Here is a 23,223-nt window from a genome sequence, read left to right on the forward strand (position 1 = left end):
TAGTTTATTTGTTGCCACATCACCCATCCCATTAGTAAAATTAAAGAAAGTGCTAAGAGGTTGAATGTTAGTATTTGATTGCTAATTTTCAAACTTGAAGGGCTAATTTTCTTACCAACGTATAATTAAAGAGGTTACTATGCTAAATACCTTTTTAGTATTAGCATCAGTCGACTACATTGTTTCCAATCTCCACCTTCTCCATTTTTCTGTCAATATCAATCTCAAGGGGGCGGTATGTTTTTTTCTTCTCAACTCTAATTTACTGTAATGGGTAGTGCTTGTTTTCTATTAAATGTCAATTTTTGTCTTTTAACTCCATTCCACTTTGGAAATAAATGTTAGCTTTATTTTAAGATCATTAGTATATATGCAATTCTAAACGTAATATGACACAAATCATAATAGGCAAGATCTTTGAACAAAATGATTTTCACAACTACATAATAGATTAAGAAAACATACCTTGATCCATAACAAGAGCAAATGATTTCTTGTGAGCAATTGCCTAGAATTGTGTTTCTCCCTCTTGACCTCTTTAGGTTGACAAACTTTCTTGATGGAGAGAAAAACTAGATCAGTGGGTAGAGAGAGAGAGCCAATCTTAGTAGGGTTTTCTTTTCTTTATATACACCTTCCATCAATATGTAATAGGAAATTACATTTTATTAATTAACAATTAGAAATTATTCTCTTTATTTTATTAAACCCTAATTGTAACAGGTTACCACAACATAAATGAATAAAGAAAAAAAAAAGGTAATTGGATAATGTAAATAATCGATTACTCATATATCAAACACATACGCTAGAGTAACTTGTTATTTTTTGTTAGTTTTATATTAATAAAGGTAGCAAATTACCCCAAAATTAAACACATACGCCAAAGTTTATATGTTATTATTTTCTTACTTTTATATTGTATGGTAGTAGTTACTTAAATTTCGATTAACTCAAAAATCAAATATATACGTATGTCTTCTGATTACCTAATGACTAATGGTAACCCCAACATTACCCATGAAAAAAATAGAGAAATATTAGTAAATGATTGAAAAACAAAGCACTAGGAAGCTCAATGTCCCCATTTTAAAAGTTGTAGAGAAATGACTCATTTAGACTTTTCATTACCTAAATTGCCCTTGTAATATAAAAGTCTCCTATTCTTCTATTTCCTCACAATAAAGTGATACATAGGGGAGAAAAAAAAACACATATAAAGAAAGCTGAAAAGACCGATAGTATCTCAAGGTAGTTGTCGGCGTTGATTTCCACCATTTTTCCCGGCAAAAACAAGGTTTAGTTAAGTTTAACTTCTTCCATATTCCTCTCTTCCTCTTCATTGCTTGATTTGTTTTTCTTTTTTGTTTAAAAACAAAAATCCCCCCATATTTTTTGACTTTAGGCCATCGTCCATTTTTTCCAGCCATTTCTCAAAATTTTCGGCAATTCTTCTTTCTGGTATGTTAATTTCTATTTTATTATTATTTGTTTTGATATATTATTTTATTTGATTGATATATCTGTTTTGTGTGGTGTCATATATAACAGATGGTTTGCCAATATTATTCCAATTTTTTTCCCTTTTCTATGTTATGTATGGTTTTATAATTCGGGATGGGTTAAGTCTATATATTTTAATATCTAGTGTTATTTTTATAGTTAAGTTGTTGAGGAATGATTCATGCTTATTTTTCATAGATGGTTGATGTTTGTATATAGATCTGAACAAAATTATGTTTTTGTATATTGTTTCCTTTAATTTTTAAGAATTTGTTAACTCAACTTTTTAGATGAAATCTCATGCTAGATGAGATGTGTTCTATATAATTATTTGTGTGTATTGTTTATTTTTAGTTTTGATGATTAAGGTGTTTTGTATTTTTTTTTCATGGATGTTATTTGGCTAGCCATTATTTATAGTACAGTGGTGGTTTTTTTTTTTTTTATTTTTTTTTTTATAATTCCACCTACTTTAGTTAGTGGATAGTTATTGAGTTATCATCAATTTATAATGATGATAATTGTTCATTTCGGTTTATGTTTGAATTCTCATTTTTTATTATGTTGAAGCTAATTTTTCATCTTTATGTGTAGTCTACATTGTAAGTTTGTAGCTCTTTTGGTTCATTGGAGGGAGTTTGTATCCCTTAGCTCTCTTTTTAAAACAACAAGTTGGTTGTTTAGCATTTAAGAGTTTTGTCTTAGTTGTCCTTTTGTGTTCGTTTCTAGTTGATTTGGATGAAGATGCATTTGTGTTGTTTTTGTTCCTTGAGGGAGTTTGGGTCTCTTTTATAATTTGTTTCCTGCTATTTTTGTTTCAAATTTATTTCTGTTTTTACTTTTGTTTAAAATCTATTGTTAGGTATAATCATTTTACATTTATATAATATATATTATTTTTACATATATTTGTCTAATATTATTTCTGTAACTATTGGAAAATTCAAGGTAGAAGGTTCAAGAATGATTTGTTAGATGTCGTTTGGAAGCAATGAGCACATTTACAAGATTCTTGACATGGGCAAAAGATCAGCTAGTTGAGCAAAATAGTTTGGGTAGGACTATGAATGTAAGTCAATTTTAACTATGTCTTTTGCTTAACTATGGGTACATTTATTACTAAGAAAAGTATATATGTCACCCTTAATGCATATGTTTTGTTATTGATTAATGTTATTCATGCTCAGGTAAATTTAGTTGGTCTTCAGATTTACCAAGTTATTGATGACAACTTAGAATTTCTTATTAACATTGTAGATCGAAGTTGCACTTGTCGCAGTGAGACTTAGATACAAAAGCAAATTTGTCACATTATGCTTATGTCTTGACCTTTACATGAATGATGTTTTTGTAAACACATATAAGGGAATAATCTATCCAGTAGGGAGTCAAAACGTTCTAGGATATTCTTGAAATTGTAAAAAATTAGGTTGTGTTGCCACCTGCTGTGAATAGAAGGGCTGGCAGACCAAGAAAGAATAGGATTCCTGCATGTGGTGAAAAAAAGAAGCAACTCAGGTGTGGTAGGTGCAAAGAAACTAGGAACAATCATATAAGGTGCATAAATGGTATTCCTATGAAAATGAAAAGTATGAAGATTATAAAATCTTATGATCACACTCGTTAAAATTTTACTTAGTTTGAGTATTTTTAGTTTACTTATTCTTTGATTTGGTACATCAGGTTGTTTTTCAATAATAATTTGAGTACATTCAAATTGTTATAAGTGATGTTAGAGATATCTTTGAAGGTGGTATATCAATTAGATTTGATGTTTTAATTATATTATGACATATTTTGCCGTCACAAAAGTGCTATACCATAATTTAAAAAAGATATATACCCATCTCACAAAGCATATATACACGTGAACAAAAATGATATTCCAAAGTGTAAATACACATGACCAAAAGTGATATACTAGAGTTTATATCTGTCATTTTCATTGTGGTGTATCACAACACCTATTGCTTATGCTTACATAAAAATAAATAAAAAATATGGTATATGAGTTTAACATAAAGGTATATATGTTATTTTTGTTGTGGTATATCATATTTAGCAATAGTTTATCTTGAAGAGAAAAATCGATTTCGGTACAAAATTTCATCAACATGGTATATCTTTTAATAGTGTTGTTGTATATATGTGTTTTTTGTGGTAGATATATTTTTGGTATATGCATTTATTAGTATGGTTATCTGTCTTGTGATATATCACATCACCTATTTCTAACGGTTACATAAAAATAAAAAATATATATATATTGTATTAAGTTTGACTTAAGGGTATATATGTTATTTATGTTATGGTATATCATATTTTACAATAGCTTATCTTGAAGAGAAATTATTTTCGGTACATAGTAGTATATCTTTTAATAGTGTTGTGGTATATACCTATCATTGTAATAAACCTAAAATTCATTCATTCATTTAAGAAAAAGAAACCTGAAATCAATAGATATATACTAATAAATCTTGAGAGAAGGGTATATATTTTATTTGTATTATGGTAAATCAAATTAAGCTATAAATTATCTTGAAGGGAGAAAATATTTTATGGTATATAAGTTCATGAACATAGTATATCTTTTATTTACATTGTGGTATGTATATACATTCGTGGTAGATATATTCTTGGTATATACATTTATTAGTATAGTATATCAGGTAATTGTATTGTGGTATATCAAAACACATACTGTTAATAGTTACATAAAAAAAATGAAAAACAAAATATGATACATAAGTTGAAGATGAAAGATATATGTTATTTGTGTTATAATGTATGCGATTTAACTAGAATTTATCTTAAAGAGAAAATCTTTGATGGTATATATGTTCTTTAACATGGTATATGTTTTATTTGTATTGTGGTATATCACATTGCTTATGGTTAAATAAAAATCAACTATGTGGTATATAAGTTTAACATAAGAGTCTATATCAATTATTTTTGTTACATTTAAAAATATGGTACATATATTTATATAAAAGTGAATATATATGTTTGTTATCCAGATTTCCGGATAGCGTTTAGATTGATGGCCTCGGGGAAACAGAATTATCGATGTCTTTCACGATAGGTGACCAGAGCTCGCGGATATACAGAAAGGCTTCACCTCTCCCGCTTGGTGTCCGGATTACTCTTCCAAGCAAACACCATACGGAAACTCGTCAACTCTCCCGGAGCTCCCGAAGGAGTATCCATCGGGGAAGCTCCTTCCAGGAGAAGCTCTTCGAGTGATCTCCGCGGAAGCAGTTCCGTGCCTCGCACGGAACAAAGCCAAACGGTCGAGTCCTGGAGGAGGCATATTTGGAATGATATCCGCCTGACACAGGATCCCGCCTGACACGCCCGTCAGGTCAAAGCCGCACACATCCCAGCACGCCCAAGGGTACCTTTTCGCCTACTGTTCCGCTGACAACTTGGAAAAGACGGCTGACTTTGTGTGTTCCCCATACTTTCACGTAAATATACCCACATAGAGTCTTGTAGCCATGCTACTACAGTAATTGTATCCCTATTTATGGCTGGTGTAATTAAAACTCATGTACGTAGAGAAAAACCCTAATCCAAAACCCTAGCTATAAAGACCCCTTCATTTTACAAGAGGAGGGACGAACAAATCATATAGCAAAAACTCTACTAAAATCTCTCTAGCTTCATCTTCTTCAAGAGAACCCGAGAGAAACATTGTGAGCGTGTGAAGTTCTTATGCACCAGCCATCTTACTGTAATCTTTTCCAAGTATAATAACATCGACTCGTGGACTAGGGCTTGTTAACGCCTGAACCACGTAAAAACACTGTTTGTTTAGTTACATTTCAGTATTTCTACAGTTCTTATCTTTTTATTATTCTGTTAGTTATTCGTTTCCGAAAAACTCGGTAAACATTTTGGTGCTTTCATTGAGAGGGGTAGGAAGTTGTTAGTCAGCTCTTTTTCTGTGTACGTTTTTTGTATTCACTTCGTGCTAAAGAGATGGTGACTACGAGAAAATCCGCTGTTGACAAAAATGCTACGGTCAACCCCGATACCGTGATGGAAGATGTGGTGCAAAGCGAACCCTTAGACTACCAAGGTGAAGACCCGACATCCCGCCAGGATCAGGTCAGTACCGAAGATACAACATACTTAGAAGACGAAGAAGAGTATGTCCAAGACGGTTATTACAAGGACGGCTGCTACTATGAGAAGGACCCAGAACTGGTCCAAGTAGCCGAAGAACTGGTGGCCACTAAGGCCAAGCTTGCTGAGCAGGAGCGCGTCTCCGAAAGAATGCAACGCATGATGGAACGCCTCCAAAGTAGGTTCGGAGATCTAGGCGACTCGGACGAGGATACCTCTGTTCGAGGTGGTGCTGATGCCCCCATGCCGGATCCAGCCGCTGCTGGACCATCCAAAGCCGCCCCTAACAAGGGCAAAGAAAAAGTGGGAGAGCCTGTGCGCGCTGACGCCCCTGCACCTCCTAAAGGCGTGAATCACCAGGCCGACTGCCCCCCCCGCGCGCAGAAGGTCTCTGGCGCTCCTAAGCCCAGACGCCCTTCAGCCCCAAGGGGGCACTCTGTGCCTAAAGGGCCCGGTGCTAAGGCACCCAGGCCTAGGGGAAGGAACAACCGCCCCAGTGATTCCGTCAATCAGGACGGTCGGGCTGCGAACTCGCACTCCGAAGATAGCTGGTCCACGGTGGACCTAAGAAGAAGGTTGGAGGCCAAGTATGAGAAGGCCAAAGGGGAAAAAGCCCGGCCTCGCGGAGATGACCTCCGAAATCATATTAATGACAAGCTCCGGGGACGTGACCTCCCGGAAAGTGATACGAAGAGGCTCGAGGAACAGATTGCTGCCTTGACCAAGCTGGTCCGGAAGCAAAGTGGGGCCCTGTCAGATTCTGAGGAGGAAGACCCGGAACCATGTATTAGGAGGATCGCGGAAGCGTCCCTCCCGGATAACTTCAAAATGCCTCACATAGAATTATATGATGGGAGGACAGACCCGCGTACCCACCTAGCTAAATACAATAAAATGATGCAAGTGGCGCGCGTCAGTGAGGACGCCAAATGCATGTGCTTCTCACTCACCCTTACCAAGTCTGCGGAGGACTGGTGGAAAAGATTAGCTCCCGGATCAATCCACAGTTGGAAGGAGCTACAGTCCGCGTTTAGGAGGCAGTTTATTGCTGCCCGCGACCACGACATGGAGGTTGGTTCCTTAACCAACATCAAACAGCAACCCACTGAGAACCTCAAAGCTTTCATTCAGAGAATGATGGAAGCTGCTGCAAAAACCAAGGTCAGCGATGACATGAAGCTGATCGCCCTTCAATCGGGCCTTACTGTCGGCTCCCTGCTATGGGGGGAAATGCAAAGGAGACGGGCAGAAACCCTGTCCGAATTCATGTCAAAAGCTCAGGGAATCATCAACCTTGAGGATGCCTACCAGCAAGCCTTTGGAGTTCCCCCGGCTCCAACCCCTTCCGTGACTGCGCCGAGCTTTGCTTCGCAAGCTCCCGCACCAGTCCTCACGCTTCCAGGAGCCCGATTCACTCCGAGTGTGTATGGGCCTTCCGCGTCTGTTCAGACGCCGGGTCAAACACATTTCTCTGGGTATGGAGCGGTACAAACCGGATGTAGTATCGCTCCTAGCATGCCGCAGCCGCAAGCGGAAGCCCCGGAACGAAGTTTGAGCCAATCGCGGAGCAAACGAAGCGGAAAAAACTCCAACCGGGGAGACCATTCAAAGAAACCCCGAAAGGATTATGAGCCCAAGTTCACGGAATATACCAGTTTAATAGACTCGCGAGAGAATGTCTATCGGGCGACCTGTAATATGGTCAACTACAGGAAGCCCCCGAAAGTGTCTCACGGAGGAAGGCGTCCGCGAGACTCCAATAAGAGGTGTGAGTTCCACGGAGACGTGGGGCACACCACGAATGAGTGCCTTCAGCTGAAGGATGAGATCGAGTCCCTGGCAAGAGCGGGACACCTCGGTCAGTGGGTGAGAATACCCATAATCTATCCCGGACAGGGGGTGGTTCACGGAGCTGCATATTCCCCGGGACAGAGGGGGGCCGCTAGCGCACCTGGAGCCGGTCACCCCCAAGCTCCCGGGTCTCAGTTCCCAGCACTTCCTGCTCCACCCGCTCCGGCGCCCATTGCCTTGTTGGCTCCAGGACCAGGCAACCCATATCCACCCGGCCTTGCTCCGCCACCCGTTGACGGACACGTCGCCACCATTTCCGGAGGACCACACCTTGCCGGAAGTACCCGCAACTCCCAGAAGAGGTACTTGAAGGAGTTAGAGCACGCCGAGGAGATGTGCGCTTTGGTCCAATCACCTGCTCAACGTCCCCGAATGATGGATCTTCCCATCACCTTCACGGAGGACGATGCTCGACATGTGCACTTCCCCCACAACGATCCCCTCGTAGTGGAAGCCCAGATTGCCAATAAGAAGGTCTCACGGATCTTGATCGATAACGGAAGCTCCGTGAACATCCTCTTCAAAGCGGCCTTCCACGCGATCGGATTGACCGAGACGGACCTGGCCCCATGCCCCATCCAGCTTCAAGGTTTCAATGGGGACGCACTCATGCCATTAGGCAAAATTCAACTTCCGGTCACCCTCAGAGGAGAAAGCGACGCTTGTGCCTTCAAGCATAGCACATTCGTGGTGGTCGACTGCCCCACGGCGTATAATGCCATCTTAGGCCGACCGGTCCTGATCGATTGTGGGGCCATAACCTCGATACGTCACTTATGCTTGAAGTTTCCCTGCGACGATGGGCGTATTGGCACCCTCCGAGGAGACCAGAGAAGTGCACGGAGCTGTTATAACGTCTCCGTCCGAGCCGTCTACACGGTCCGAGAGACGTTTGCTGCCATTCCTTTGGCGGAAGTATTGCCAGAAACTAGGGATGCTCAGGAGGCATACTTTGACGAACTCGACCCAAGAGTGGGAATCGAGAAAGCAATAGAGCCGATGGAGGAAGTCGAAGAGGTGATCCTCAATCCGGGAGAACCCACCAAGGTCATTCAGGTGGGGAAAAACCTGCCGTCGGCCGTTCGAGATAAGATCGTGGCCACTGTGAAGGATAATCAGGATATCCTGGCATGGTGCCACGCTGATATGACAGGGATTAATCCCAATGTTGCGTGCCACGCACTCAACATAGACCCAGCTGCAACTCCAATTCGCCAAAAGAGGAGGCCGCTGGACCCAGTGAGAGCCGAAGCCGTCAAAGCTGAAGTGGACAAATTGATGTCCATAGGCTTTCTCCAGGAGTCGCACTATCCCGTGTGGTTGGCCAACCCAGTTCTGGTCCCGAAACCCGATGGGTCCTGGAGAATGTGCATTGACTTCACGGACCTAAACAGGGCCTGCCCGAAAGATTGTTTCCCTCTCCCGCGAATCGATCAGATGGTGGACGCTACTTCCGGGTACGAACTCTTATCCTTCATGGATGCGTACTCCGGATACAACCAGATCAAGATGCATGTCGCGGACCAGGAACACACCAGCTTCCTCACGGATAAGGGTGTCTACTGTTACGTGGTCATGCCTTTCGGTTTGAAGAATGCTGGGGCGACTTACCAGCGTCTGGTAAACAGAATGTTCAAGGACCAACTGGGGAGGAACATGGAGGTGTACGTGGACGACATGTTGGTAAAGTCCAAGACCTCCGGGGACCACAGTAACGACCTTGAGGAAGCTTTCGCCGTGATCCGAAAGTACGGGATGAAGCTAAATCCAAAGAAATGTACTTTCGGGGTCTCGTCTGGAAAGTTCCTCGGTTTTATTGTCAGCTCCCGCGGCGTGGAAGCCAACCCTGAAAAAATAAAGGCGTTCATAGATATGCCTTCCCCCCGGAAGCATAAGGATGTCCAGAGCGTTACCGGAAGGATAGCTGCTCTCAGTCGCTTCGTATCCAAGGCCACCGACAAGTGTATCCCCTTCTTCAATGTTCTGCGAGGGAACAAGAAGTTCGAGTGGACCCCCGAATGCGAAGCGGCCTTCCAACACCTCAAAGAACATTTAACCCGAGCCCCCATTTTGTCCAAACCGGTCGAAGGAGAGGCGTTGTTCTTGTACCTAGCTGTGACTGAGCACGCAGTAAGTGCCGCTCTCGTCCGGGAAGATGGCCGTATCCAGCTCCCTGTGTATTACGTAAGCAAGAGGTTATTGGACGCTGAGTCCAGATATTCGATGATCGAGAAACTCTCCCTCTGCTTGCTGATCGCTTCACGGAAGCTGAGGCCATATTTCCAGGCGCACACCATCAAAGTACTCACCAACCACCCTCTCCGACAAGTCCTGCAGAAGCCCGAGTCTTCTGGCAGATTGCTTAAGTGGGCCATGGAACTAAGCCAGTTCGACGTCCACTACCAACCGCGTGTTTCCATAAAAGGTCAAGCTCTCGCGGACTTTATTGTGGAGTGCTCGGGAATGAATGACCTCCCAGAAGATCCTGTCCCGGAACTTCCCACCTGGAAGGTCTACGTAGACGGAGCCTCAAATGAAAAAGGAGCTGGAGCGGGGGTTATCCTAATATCTCCCCAAGGGCATCAGCTCCAGAGCGCCCTCCGTTTCGCATTCCCAGCATCCAACAACGAGGCAGAACACGAAGCCATGTTAGCTGGGTTACGACTGGCCAGAGAAGTCGGAGCCCAAAAAATCGAAGTGTACAGCGACTCCCTGCTTGTGGTAAACCAAATATCCGGGGAATACCAGACGAAAGGCGAAAGGATGGCTGCCTACGTGTCTCTCTCCCGCGGCCTACTGCAGCATTTCAAAGGCTACAAAATCCGCCAGGTCCCCCGGGACCAGAACTCACTTGCGGACACGCTGGCCAAGCTTGCAACGGACCCGGAGATTGAACAGTATGGCTTAGTCCCCATCGGGCACTTAGAAGCCCCCAGTACTGAGACGCGAAGGATAAACGCCATCATCGACCATTCCCACTCCTGGATAGGACCCATCCTCAGATTTCTCACCACCGGAGAACTCCCCACCGATAAAGCGGACGCAAGGAAGCTCCAGTATCAAGCTCCCCGATACGTGGTTATGGATGGAAAGCTTTACCGCAGGGGGTTGTCCATACCCTTCCTTAGGTGTGTTGCCGGAACCGAAGTCAGCACCATCATCCATGAGATTCACGGAGGCTTCTGTGGCGATCATACCTCCGGGCTGAGCCTCTCCAAAAAAATCCTTCGACAAGGATACTTCTGGCCCACCATGAAGAAGGATTGTGTGGATTATGTCAGGAAGTGTGAGCAGTGCCAGAGGTACGCCAAGGTTCCGCGAGCGCCGCCTACGGAAATTACCCTAATGACCAGCCCCTGGCCGTTCGCCGTTTGGGGCATTGACCTAGTAGGTTCCCTCCCCACTGGAAAGGGTGGAGTGAAGTACGCCATAGTCGCGGTAGACTACTTCACCAAATGGGCTGAAGCTGAACCTATGAACACGGTCACATCTAAAAAAGCACTGGATTTTGTCATCAGGAATATAGTGTGTCGTTTTGGGCTTCCACGGAAAATTGTGTCCGACAACGGAAAGCAGTTTGACAGTGAACACTTCACGAACTTCTGTGCTTCGCATGGAATTATCAAAAGCTTTTCCGCAGTCGCCAGACCACAGGCTAATGGACAAGTGGAGGCTGTAAACAAAATATTAAAGACCACGTTGAAGAAAAAACTCCAAGCCTGCAAGGCTCACTGGCCGGAAGAACTTCCGCGAGTACTTTGGGCTTATCGCACAACAGAGAGAACTTCGACGGGGCACACGCCTTATTCCATGACCTTCGGTTGCGAGGCCGTCATCCCAGTAGAAGCTATGATCCCCTCTCACAGGCAAGACACCTACGATCCTACCCGGAACCATGCCCTCCTCCAGGAGTCCTTGGACATGATCGAGGAGCTCCGGGAGCAGTCGCAGGTCCAACTAAAAATGTACCAAGGCAAGATAGCCCGACACTTTAACATGAGAGTCCAGAGCCGTACATTCGAAGTTGGAGATCTTGTCCTACGGAGAGTATTTCCTGCTACGCAGGACCCGGGAGTAGGAGTCCTTGGACCCAACTGGGAAGGCCCCTACGAAGTCCAACAAAAAGTGGGCCATGGGACGTATCACTTAAAGAGACTCGACGGATCTAAAGTCCCGCGCGCCTGGAACGCGGAGCACCTCCGCCGTTACTACCAGTAGGCCCCGGACCATCCAGTCGGAAGTCCTTGGTGAAAATAACAAAAGTGAAAAATGTGGAAATAATCCTCCCTGTTGTAAAACTCACGCCTAGCAGGCTAATTCAATGAAACACGGAGAGATTCACTCCGCTTTTACTGCACTTTTTATCCCTGTGTTCAAAGCTGCGTTTTAACAAGTGACCACGCGGTCCGGAGACGTCCGGACCCCACGCTCACTTGGGGGGTATACATGGCTAAGGCATAACCATACGCCCCTTGAACAAAACGTACACAGAACACCACTTATGTGCTAGCATTGTGTTTGAAATTTTTAAATTGTTTGAAATGTTTAAATTGTTGAGCTTAGGTTTATTTGTTGCCATGAACATGCTTGCATTACGTGTCATATGTGCTTATGTGAAAATTGCCATGGAAATGCCTGCCATTATGTATCATAAGTATTATCTCCTGTGTAGCCCAGCGATGGACGGGACTGGGGGTCGAGGCACGTTCATAGAGCTACGCCAAAACACCCCCAACTCCCTGACAAGTCCTTTGCAGAATTCTCCGCGATCGCTGTAGAGCTTTGCTTCGCAAGCTCCAGCTCCGGGTCCCGCAAGGCGAAAGATGGCAAGATCCGCGAGCGCTGTAGAGCTTTGCTTCGCAAGCTCCAGCTCCGGATCCCGCAAGGCGAAAGATGGCAAGATCCGCGAGCGCTGTAGAGCGTTGCTTCGCAAGCTCCAGCTCCGGGTCCAGCGAGGCGAAAGATGGCAAGATCCGCGACGGTTGTAAGCCTTGCTTCGCAGGCTCCAACTCCGGATCTCACAAAATAATGCATGGCAAGCTCCATGGCCATTGCAAGTTTCAGCTCCAGAAGCAGACATACTTGATCCCCCCACTCACAGCCGGCTTTGCTTCGCAAAGCCCCTGCTCCAGGATCACACCTGGTGGGCGTGGCGATTTCCCCAACAGCAATAAGCCTTGCCTCGCAGGGCTCCATGCCAGGTCCCTGAAGTCAGCCACAATGAGGTTCGCAACAACAGTTAGTTTTGCTTCGCAAAGATCTAACCTTAAGTCTAGCGACGCTCACCAAAAGAACTCCCGTTCCAAACAATGGAACGACTCACCTTAGCAATCCCAGCGAACAGTATAACTACAAGTCCCTGGATTGGCTATTTGCCTCAGGAAAGATAAAGTACGGTGAAAGGAGCCTGGCCGTTGGAACCAGGAAACCTTCGTAACCTAGAAACTACATGGGAAAAAGACATCATCCGTTAAAGCTTCAAGTGGGAAGTGCATAGGTTTTGGCCGTTGGAACCAAAACCCCATACGCCCCTACAACAGTTTCTACCGTATAAATGTCTACCCTAAGCGCAAGGATAAATAAAGAACTCGGCAGAAAAGAAAGGAGAATGCTATGATTATGGTAAAAATGTCCGCAATGAAAAACTCAAAATGAAAAATAATTAAAGATAAAACCCCTTCAAGCATTGGGGGTAACTACAGCGTCCACGACCGCAGCTTCGGGGGCATCTGTTTCAGCTGAGGCTGGCGGAGTCGGCTCATTGGAAGGAGGAATTTGGTCATGAGAAGGTTCAGAAGTCCCCGCCTCTCCGGGATCTCCCGCCTCAGGAGCTTCAGCACGATCGTCAATGTTATAAGTTTGGACATACGCCTCTGGGCCCTGATCCCACACGAGTAGCTTCTCCCTCATGGCTTCGGCATCATCTCCCAGATAGCCTAACACCTCCGGGTTCACTTTCCAGAGTTGATGCATGAGGACCACATGCGATATATTAATAGTCCTGTTCAGTATCACCTCAGCATCCTCCTTCTCCTTCAACCGCTCTGCCTCGGAGGTTGCCAGCTGTGCTTCCGCGGCAGTTAGTTGGGCCCTCAATTTTTCCATTTCGGCCTTGGAGGCATCCCGCTCCCCCTTAAGAGAATCAATCGCCTTGCGCTGCTCCCTATTTTGGTTCAGCACGGATTGCTTCTCGGTCACATGCCCCCTGGCAGTGAATTGCAAAGCCCCGATCTCTTTATCCTTCTCGGCGAGCCCCAACTGAAGCATAGACACGAGATCCCTGCTCCTCTTATGGAGTTGCTCCTCGTCGTGCAGCTTACTCTGAAGAGTGGAATATTCCTCTTGCCGCTTAAGGAGGAGATCGTTCTTTGATTGCAAGCGGGCTTCCAGGGTATCTTTCTCCACCTTGGCTTGGGACAGCTCTTCCCGGAGCTTGGAGTTTTCGGTCTTAATCCCATCCGACCGCTGTCTAAACTCATTCTCTGCCTTGGCCCGGTACTCTTGATATTTGGCAAGATATTTCTTCTCCGCCTCTTCTTCAGCCGTGCGCCGGGCCTGATCAATCTTCTCCGAAGCCCCCAAGGCCTGTTGGGTCAGCTTCTGTTTCTCCGCCTCCAAGGCCTGGCGAGCCAGCTGGCTCTCCTCCAGCTGAACCAGAGCTGCACCAACCTCCCGGAACGAGCGTTCCGCGATCATAGAGGCCTGCAAGGAAAGACAACCGAATGAGCTAAAGCCGGACCAAAAGAGAGGTGATCCCAAAAAATAACAACTGACGGCTTACCCCGGACAGTTGCTGCTTCACAGCGTGTGTCAGCAACAGCGGATCCTTGCTGCTACTGATGGCCCATTTCTCAGAATTGAGCTCGCATAAGCTCAGGGCCATGTCCTCCATCATCTCAGCTCCGAACGGCGCCAATGCACGTCCAAGCCTAGGCACCAGCCTCTTCTCCAAGGCTGGACCATCCAGAACCGCTCCGGCCGGGTGAGGAGATCTCACCCCCTCGGCCAGCTCAGCCCTCTTCACGGCAGACAAGTTATCTGCCCTTCCCTGAGTAACGGCCTTCTCCGCCTCTAGCCGCCTCTTCAAAAAACTATCGGCCCGTCTTACACCCTCCAGGAGGGCAGCGGGAAAACTGGTCGGCTTCCGCGGAAAGTGGAACTTCAGGCCAGGCAGGGGAAGATTGGTTGTCTGAGAAGACGGAGACCCCGGAAGGGTGGACCCCCTTTGGACTGGAGGAGGAGGCAGCCGGGGTATTAAGGCCCCGGTCTGTTGCTTTTGCTGCTGCGGTAGCAGAAGTAATTGCCCTTGTTGCTGCTGCTGGTTTGGATGTTGCTGTTGCTGCTGCTGCGGCGTTGGTGATTGTCTCTCTTGTTCCTGTTGCTGCTGTTGTTGTAGTTGTGATTGCTGTCGTTGCTGTTGTTGTTGCCTTCGACCGGGAGAAGAGTGTCTAAGGCGTTTGTTCTTAGCACCCTCAGCATCTCCTCCGGGACGCTTGCTCACCCCAGTTGTCCTCACGGGGAACACAAGCCCTTCCCCGTCGCTACTGCTACTCGAGACCATCATAGTCTCGGAAGGCCCTTCAGCAGGGGACTTCTCTACCCTCGGAGACGCTTGCGCCTCGCCACTTGTCTTCTTGGGGGAGGCAGCCTTACCTCCCCTACCAGCCTTGGGCTTCCGTCCTTTCCCCGTGGGCGGGTCCTGGCTGGTGGCAGCCTTCTTAATAAGCAAAGTAACCCTCCCCAACATCTTGGCTTCGGGATACTCTGCAAGAAACGTACAAAGCAAGGTTAACGAACCAACAAGAAATGAGAAAGAAGATAAGCGGAAGACAAGACAATCAGCAACATAAAAGTACAAGCAAGCCCGCCAGCAGGGAACAAGAAACAAGAAAAAGAAAAGTTTGAAAGGGACGACCATGCACGAGAAACGTGGATGGCCTTCCCCGAGCAAAACAAAACATCGCTTCCTGCTCCAGGAAGCTCCCGTACTCCTTGAAGTCCGGGAAGAACATGCTGAGAGAAGAAGGGTCAACCATGATGACACCTTCTGGCAGACTACCATCACTCAGACACCAGAGGAGCTCATCTACCCTATCACAGTACCTGTCGAAAGGTATCCTACGCGGATCTAGCCTAAGGAAACGAGGATCAAACCCCATCTGAGAGGTTTGGGAAACTTCAGACAGGCTGGGGGTGTGGATCAATCGAAAACTAGTCTTACCTCTCCCGGAGGAACTAGCCCCCGGAGCCCCTTCGTTAGGGTAAGCCGCGGCGTGGCGAGCCTCGATCTCCTCTCCCTCCGGCTGGGGGTCGGGGAACCTCTCCGCCCAACTAGGAGATAGAGTATTTTCGTCCCGAGCGGCTTGGGTGATCACCTTAGACAGCTCCAGGGCAATCTGCTCCCGGATGTCAGCCGACACCTGAGTCTGCCCCCTACCACTTACTGGCTCGATATTTTGGAAGGAGGCGAGTAACCCATACTCCCTCAACGATTCGGAGGTCACAAGTCCCTCCACTCTCAACTCTTCCTCGGAAAGCCCTTCGTAGAACTTGGACCTCCTTATCATCTCCGCGCAGCGAGGTGTCCGCGGAACGACTTCTGCAAAAATCAAATACAAGCGTTAGAGATCCTCCCAAAAGGCAAATCAAACACAAAGAAACAAAGTTGAAAAGGAAAAGAGGAAACACTTACCAGGGATTTTGAAATCCAAAGATAGAGCTGGCACCCTCTTCAGCGGGAAGCCAGTCGTCAGGAACCAGTATTCCCGGAGGTCTGGAACCCTCGCGGTATGACAAGTGGGGCACATCACATCCGGGTGCCTTTCTAGCCTGTAAAACCCCACCTTGTCTGAGTGACCCCTCATAGGCTGAGACTTCAACCCATAAAAGTACAGCACCTCCTCCGGGGTAGGAGCTTCCAGTCTCCGGGACTTGCAAAAGATGAACCACCCCGCTAAGAGCTTGTAACTGGGAGGAATTAACTGGAAGGGGGCAATCCCCGCCTTCACACAGAAATTGGCGAAGTAACTCCTTAGGGGCAAGTGCGCTCCGCACACTATGTGTGCCCAACTCCAGGCACCAAAGCCCTCGTGGCTCTGGCTAGCTGACTCGCCCAGCACCGACAGACGGTGCCACATCAGACCTGGGATGTTCTTCAGGCCTGCCTCAGAGGAATACAGCTCTAGCATGCCATAATTCCTGAAAAGGTTCGGTTTTTGGTCCATCTCCCAGATGGAACTATTGGAGGTTGGTGGGCTAGCCGCGACCGCTTTCGCTTTTCCTTTCCCCTTTCCACCAGCGACAGGAGAGCCCTTCTCTTGGGCAGAATCAGCCTCCCCCGCAGCAAGGAGTTGTTCCTTCGAGATGTTCGTCACTGGACAAAAGAAAAGAAAGAAGAAAACACTCTAAGCAGTCAGCACCCTTGTCATACCCTAGTGGTATCAAAGGCGTCGGGGAGACCCTCCTCGAAAACTGCTTGGAGAGGCTCCCACCGAGCTTACCGAGGGATTGGCACCATGCCACCCGAAGGACAGCAAGGAACCAGACTCAGACCCCGAGCCTAAGCCCACCAAAAGAAGTGTTTTTCCAGAGAAAGACACCCTAAAGGCGTTCATGCTTATGCCCTAAAACAGCAAAACACGGGACGACTTTCCAAACGCAAATCGCCAAAACATGCAGAAAAGGCTACTTATCGACTCACAATCAATCACATGCCTACCAAAGCCCTATTCACAAATGCACATAAGCAATAATGGCAGAAACCTCTACTCTAACAACTACCAACAACCTAAGGTTTGGGAGGAAAGAGCAAAGTAGAAATACTTACTGATGTTCGGGTAGTTGGAGGTTGAGGGAGTAACTGGATCACTGCACAGCACGATCGCGAGAAGTAAAAGCTGCAAAGACGAACGGCGATTCAAACCAGGAACTTCGGGAATAAACCCACTGCCAAATCAAAAAGAAAAGTTTCCAGATACTTACCAAAAGAAATGGCAAGTTCGGGGGAACGTAAGCTGGGAAGCCTGAGAGTTCGAAGGTTTGGAAATCTGAAAATCCTAAAGATGGAGAATCTAAAAGCGTAAAGAGGAAGAAAGGTCCTTTCCCTCGTTTTTATAGCAGGGAAGAGGCCGTTTCGAATTCCTCAAGTGGACGGTCCCGATCTTCCCATTCCGTGTGCATCAGATCCAACGGCTGGAGAGGAAGCGACGATCCTATTTATGACTCCTCGGATGGGAATAAAGTATTTATTTCCCATCATTACACCACCTCGGGCCCGGAGTACCATTAAAAACCGTCAAATCATTAGTTAGATGACTGACGCACGCATACTCAACCAGTCGCCTCACGCACACGTCTTGGTCGCAGAACCATTCCCAGAATGACACGTGGTCCTTGCCGCACTTGAGTACTTGATCTCAAACAGAAGAAATTCTCTTTCTTTTCCATACTAACACTCAGGCGGGAAAAAGGAACCCTTCCGGGAACACAGAAGGTGCCCCCTCGCCTAATCTAAGAAACCGATTGTACAAGCTCCCGGATCCCTCAAAGCTCCGTGACCTTGGGGGGTAAATGTTATCCAGATTTCCGGATAGCGTTTAGATTGATGGCCTCGGGGAAACAGAATTATCGATGTCTTTCACGATAGGTGACCAGAGCTCGCGGATATACAGAAAGGCTTCACCTCTCCCGCTTGGTGTCCGGATTACTCTTCCAAGCAAACACCATACGGAAACTCGTCAACTCTCCCGGAGCTCCCGAAGGAGTATCCATCGGGGAAGCTCCTTCCAGGAGAAGCTCTTCGAGTGATCTCCGCGGAAGCAGTTCCGTGCCTCGCACGGAACAAAGCCAAACGGTCGAGTCCTGGAGGAGGCATATTTGGAATGATATCCGCCTGACACAGGATCCCGCCTGACACGCCCGTCAGGTCAAAGCCGCACACATCCCAGCACGCCCAAGGGTACCTTTTCGCCTACTGTTCCGCTGACAACTTGGAAAAGACGGCTGACTTTGTGTGTTCCCCATACTTTCACGTAAATATACCCACATAGAGTCTTGTAGCCATGCTACTACAGTAATTGTATCCCTATTTATGGCTGGTGTAATTAAAACTCATGTACGTAGAGAAAAACCCTAATCCAAAACCCTAGCTATAAAGACCCCTTCATTTTACAAGAGGAGGGACGAACAAATCATATAGCAAAAACTCTACTAAAATCTCTCTAGCTTCATCTTCTTCAAGAGAACCCGAGAGAAACATTGTGAGCGTGTGAAGTTCTTATGCACCAGCCATCTTACTGTAATCTTTTCCAAGTATAATAACATCGACTCGTGGACTAGGGCTTGTTAACGCCTGAACCACGTAAAAACACTGTTTGTTTAGTTACATTTCAGTATTTCTACAGTTCTTATCTTTTTATTATTCTGTTAGTTATTCGTTTCCGAAAAACTCGGTAAACAATGTTGTATTCCATTCTTTTCAAAATTGTATACGAAAGCTATAACTTAGAGTAAATTTCTTTCTTTTTTTAAAAATTAAAAATAAAAATGATTGGAGTATATGAGTTTAACATTATGGTATGTTTGGTTTTTGTTTTTTGGTACATTAGAGTTTTTTATTGTGTATGATTAAAATAAAATGTTTATGGAATATAATTTTAACAACACAATATTTTCATCCTTTACAATCATATATGTCAAAGATGAAAAACAATTCTATAGAAATATTTAGACACGATTTAATATATAAATTAAACACTCAAGCTTTTATACAAAAAATTTCAAAAGAAAGGTACCTGTGGTGTAATGTGGTAAGTTTTATAAGCTATTTCTGTAGCACTTTCACTATTTTTTCTCAATTTTTCCTTTGTCCGAGCATATAGTTATACATCTAGTTTTCTCCGAAAGAAAGGTATTTTCCTGTGTGTGATATCATTTACACCTATGTTTGATATCAAAACTTCACATACATTACGCAGTCAAATCTACATTAGATCAAAGAAAAAAATAATTAAAAAAAAAGAGACATACTGGAGTGTAGAAAATATATATACTAAAGCACAAAACATACACATGAATAAAAATAATATACCATAATTTAAAAAATATGTATACTAAATCAAAAAACATATACACACATAAACAAATATATACACATAAATAAAAGTGATATACTATATTTTAAAAAGATAAATACCAAATCAAAAAACATATACACACATAAACAAAAGTATACCATAATTGAAAAAAAGATATATACCATGTCACAAAGCATATATATATTCATGAAGTGATATACCAAAATTTAAACAAGATATATACCACATCACAAATCATATATACACAAAAACAAAAGTAATATACCAAAGTGTGAAAAAGATATATCAAATCACAAAGCATATACACATACAAACAAAAGTGATATACCATACTTTAAAAAAGATATTGATTCATTCATTCATAAACACCTATCATTCTAACAAATATGAAATTCATTCATTCAAAAAAAATAAATCAAGATGATATTGAGAAAATTTATATATACCACAGGTCAAATTAAATATATCAAACAACATAATAGCTAGCAAATTATAAATCAAGATAACATTACAAATACCACAAGTCAAATATATATAACAAACAGCATAATACCAAATTATAAATCAGGATGAAATGAAAAAGTTCATATATATATCATAGGTTAAATTATACATGAACCTTGTGTAAAAATTGTTGAAATAACTATAAGAAAAAGATTTCCCATAAATTTGGTTAATACTACTAACACAAGAAGCAAACAACCAACATGAAAATATTTCCATTTCCCAATCAAGGCCTCATCTCATCCCACCACTTTCACTAACAAATACTTGTTTGGCTTCAACAAAAGCAAGAACCAGAACCAAAAGAAGAATTATAACATATCTGCCGAAATCTGCACTCCTTTAGTAATAAAGACACACATATATATATATATATATAACTATATTCCCTATTCCATATATCACTACTTTATCATTAACACACGCACATATAAATATATGAGAGATCTGGAGATGAGTTCCGAATTTAAATTATTTTAGGCTTAACTTGACTGAAGGAGACTGGTATGGGGTCTACGTGTATAAATGAAACGGATGGACATGATTTAAAATTAAACCATGGATGCATGCATTTTTTTTTATATATATATATATATATATATATAATTTCTCATTTAAAATTTAAAAAATTATAAACAATACATTTATCAAGTGTAGCAACCAAATAAAGTGAGTCTACTTTTACACTATGAACACCTCAACTTCAAAATATGGATCAAGTAAAATAATAACCAAAGAGAGAATAAGAAACTTTGAAAGAAACAAACATGAACAACTATAGTGATGTCATTATGCTCTAGTTGAATTGAAGACTATATCCACTGCAATAGGACTTCATGACACAAAGATTATCCAAATTTTAAAATGCTTGTGTCCAACAACACTTTATTAAGAGTGTCCAACAACACTTTAAGAGTAAATATTGAAAAGTTTTGACTTAGATGAAGAGAAGAGAAAGGATAAGATCAATTATACCCCTTGGTTAAGATGCAAAGTAGGACAGAGTAGGGTCATATCAGCCCACTGCTAATATATTTTGCAAGATTTTTGCATTTTACATTCATACATAAACCGAAAACATGACATAGGATTAAAGTCATTTCAATGGAATTACTTTGAACTTCCTAATCAAGTGTGCTAAAGAAAGTTGTCGCACAACAATGATTTCATTGTCACCATTTGATAAGAGGAGGAGCGAATTCGAATATATATATATAATAATCTTCATCCTAGCTATGTTATCTTACTATTAAAAATTTGGCTCAATAATTACTTCTCTTTAAAATGATATGTATTATTCTATATTATTGAGGTAACTAGTTAATTTTTATTGCTTGAATTTTATAAGAGCAAAGTTGTTACTTGTAACAGATATGTATATATATATAAATTAGTTCATTATTTTCAAGGTTGATCAGACAATGAAACTAAGAGATATTGTGCAGAAAGACTGCTGAGTTGACAAAGTAGATCAAAGAGATAAAATCTCAAGAGAAAAAGGAAAGTTACAAATTATACCATGAACTAGTTAAGCATTCCTAGAACTAAGCAATCAGATCAAATATATTAAAAAATTTCAAATATCTCAACTAATAACTCCTAAAAATGCAGGAACCTAGATGGAAATCTGAAGTAAATGATCAAATAAGAGACAAAGAGACAGAAAGATAAAACTTACAAAGGGCTTAGAGGATTCAACAGCAGTCAATTTGAGGTGTTAGTTTCGGTCTTTGACAATGGCAGTGAGTGACTTAGCTTCGGTCTTCAACAATGGCGTTATGATTGGCTTAGCTTCGGTCTTCAACGATGATGGTTGTCGGAGATGTCAATGATGTTCGTGGTGATGTTAGGATTGAGAACTGAAAGTTGAAAGATGTGAATAATGAAAAGGGAAAGGTCGTGAATGTTAAAAATTAGGGATTTTGAATAGAAAAGTTATTTTTGTAATTTTGGTACTCTAACTAATTATATTTGGCCATTTTGTTAAAATTTTCAAAACGGAGACATTTGTCTAATTAGTATCTAAGTTTGGGGCTATAATTCTCCAAGCCCCAACAAATATCTTAAAAAATGATATACATTAAAAAGGAAATTGAGAAAATAGAAATTAAATAAAAAGACACATAAATTACACAATTATCCTTTTAAAAACTAAATAACATGATAAAAATACCCAATAAATAATACAAAACTTTAAGTACTAAATTAATATTAAAAATTTGTCATTATTTCAAACAAAGACAAAAATATGGAAAAAATTTCCATATAATTATCTTTTAATGGGAAAGTGGAAATTACATGAAATTTGCTTTTTTTTTTTTAAAAAAAGAAAAATTTGATAATTTTCAACTTTTTGCATTTTTTTTATAGGATTATATGTGTTTTTTATTTTTACATTTTATGGGTTTTCCCATATTTTGGTAATATTATATTTGTTACTTTTTAGTAACTAGTTACCAATGTCAAATTAGTTGCTTTTTAAATTGAAAATATTTTTTTTATATGGTAGAAAGCAGTTAAGACAACTTTTTTAGTGATGTAGTGATAATCGATTATCACTATGAAAATAGTTTTTATACTTTTAATGATGTGGTGGTCATTAGTTATCACTATCAAAATAGTTGGTTACCCTAACAATAATCAAATATAATGTTGACCAGCATTTTGATCAACGACACCAAGTCAATTTGAATGACAGTTAATAATTTAAAGAGCAAAAATAAAACAAAATGACACAAGGAATTTATAGTGGTTCGGCCCCAAGAGTTGGTAATGACCTACGTCCACTTGCGCTTTTATTAATCAGGAAGGTTTCAGATTCAAGATCAAGAAGAACAAGGTTCAACTGAGTTTCCTAAGCCTGAGATAAAATAGAATCGATAAGGATTTTGTATGTAAAGTGTGCTTCAGAAAATAATGACTATGAAAGGTCTCTATTTATAGAGTCTCTGAATAAGCCCTACACGTGTAGTATAGGATTGTTACAATTGATTACATATTCAAAATAATAGAGAAATACATTCAAATATTAGTTACATAAATATCTTGTGATATGTCGTGATATATCATGAAATCCGCATCATTCTGTTTGAATGACTTGTCTACCAAGCAGGTCTCCCTTCAAGCAACTTCATAA

General features: G+C 42.7%; 1 long non-coding RNA gene across 3 annotated transcripts; it reads left to right on the plus strand.

Annotated features, from left to right (window-relative positions):
* Positions 1 to 1,176: 1,176 nt before the first annotated feature.
* On the plus strand, positions 1,177 to 22,085 carry LOC133823519 (uncharacterized). 3 transcript variants are annotated; one of them, XR_009888387.1, is made up of 5 exons: positions 1,177 to 1,297; positions 1,406 to 1,461; positions 2,452 to 2,572; positions 21,497 to 21,614; positions 21,699 to 22,085. It is a non-coding gene; the product is annotated as an uncharacterized LOC133823519 (long non-coding RNA). The 3 variants fall into 3 exon arrangements; XR_009888388.1 differs by having other exon boundaries at positions 1,178 to 1,297; positions 21,533 to 21,614; XR_009888386.1 differs by lacking the exon at positions 21,497 to 21,614 and having other exon boundaries at positions 1,179 to 1,297.
* Positions 22,086 to 23,223: the final 1,138 nt, after the last annotated feature.

Source organism: Humulus lupulus, chromosome 3, assembly GCF_963169125.1.
Source record: "Humulus lupulus chromosome 3, drHumLupu1.1, whole genome shotgun sequence".
NCBI classification, from domain to species: Eukaryota; Viridiplantae; Streptophyta; class Magnoliopsida; order Rosales; family Cannabaceae; genus Humulus; species Humulus lupulus.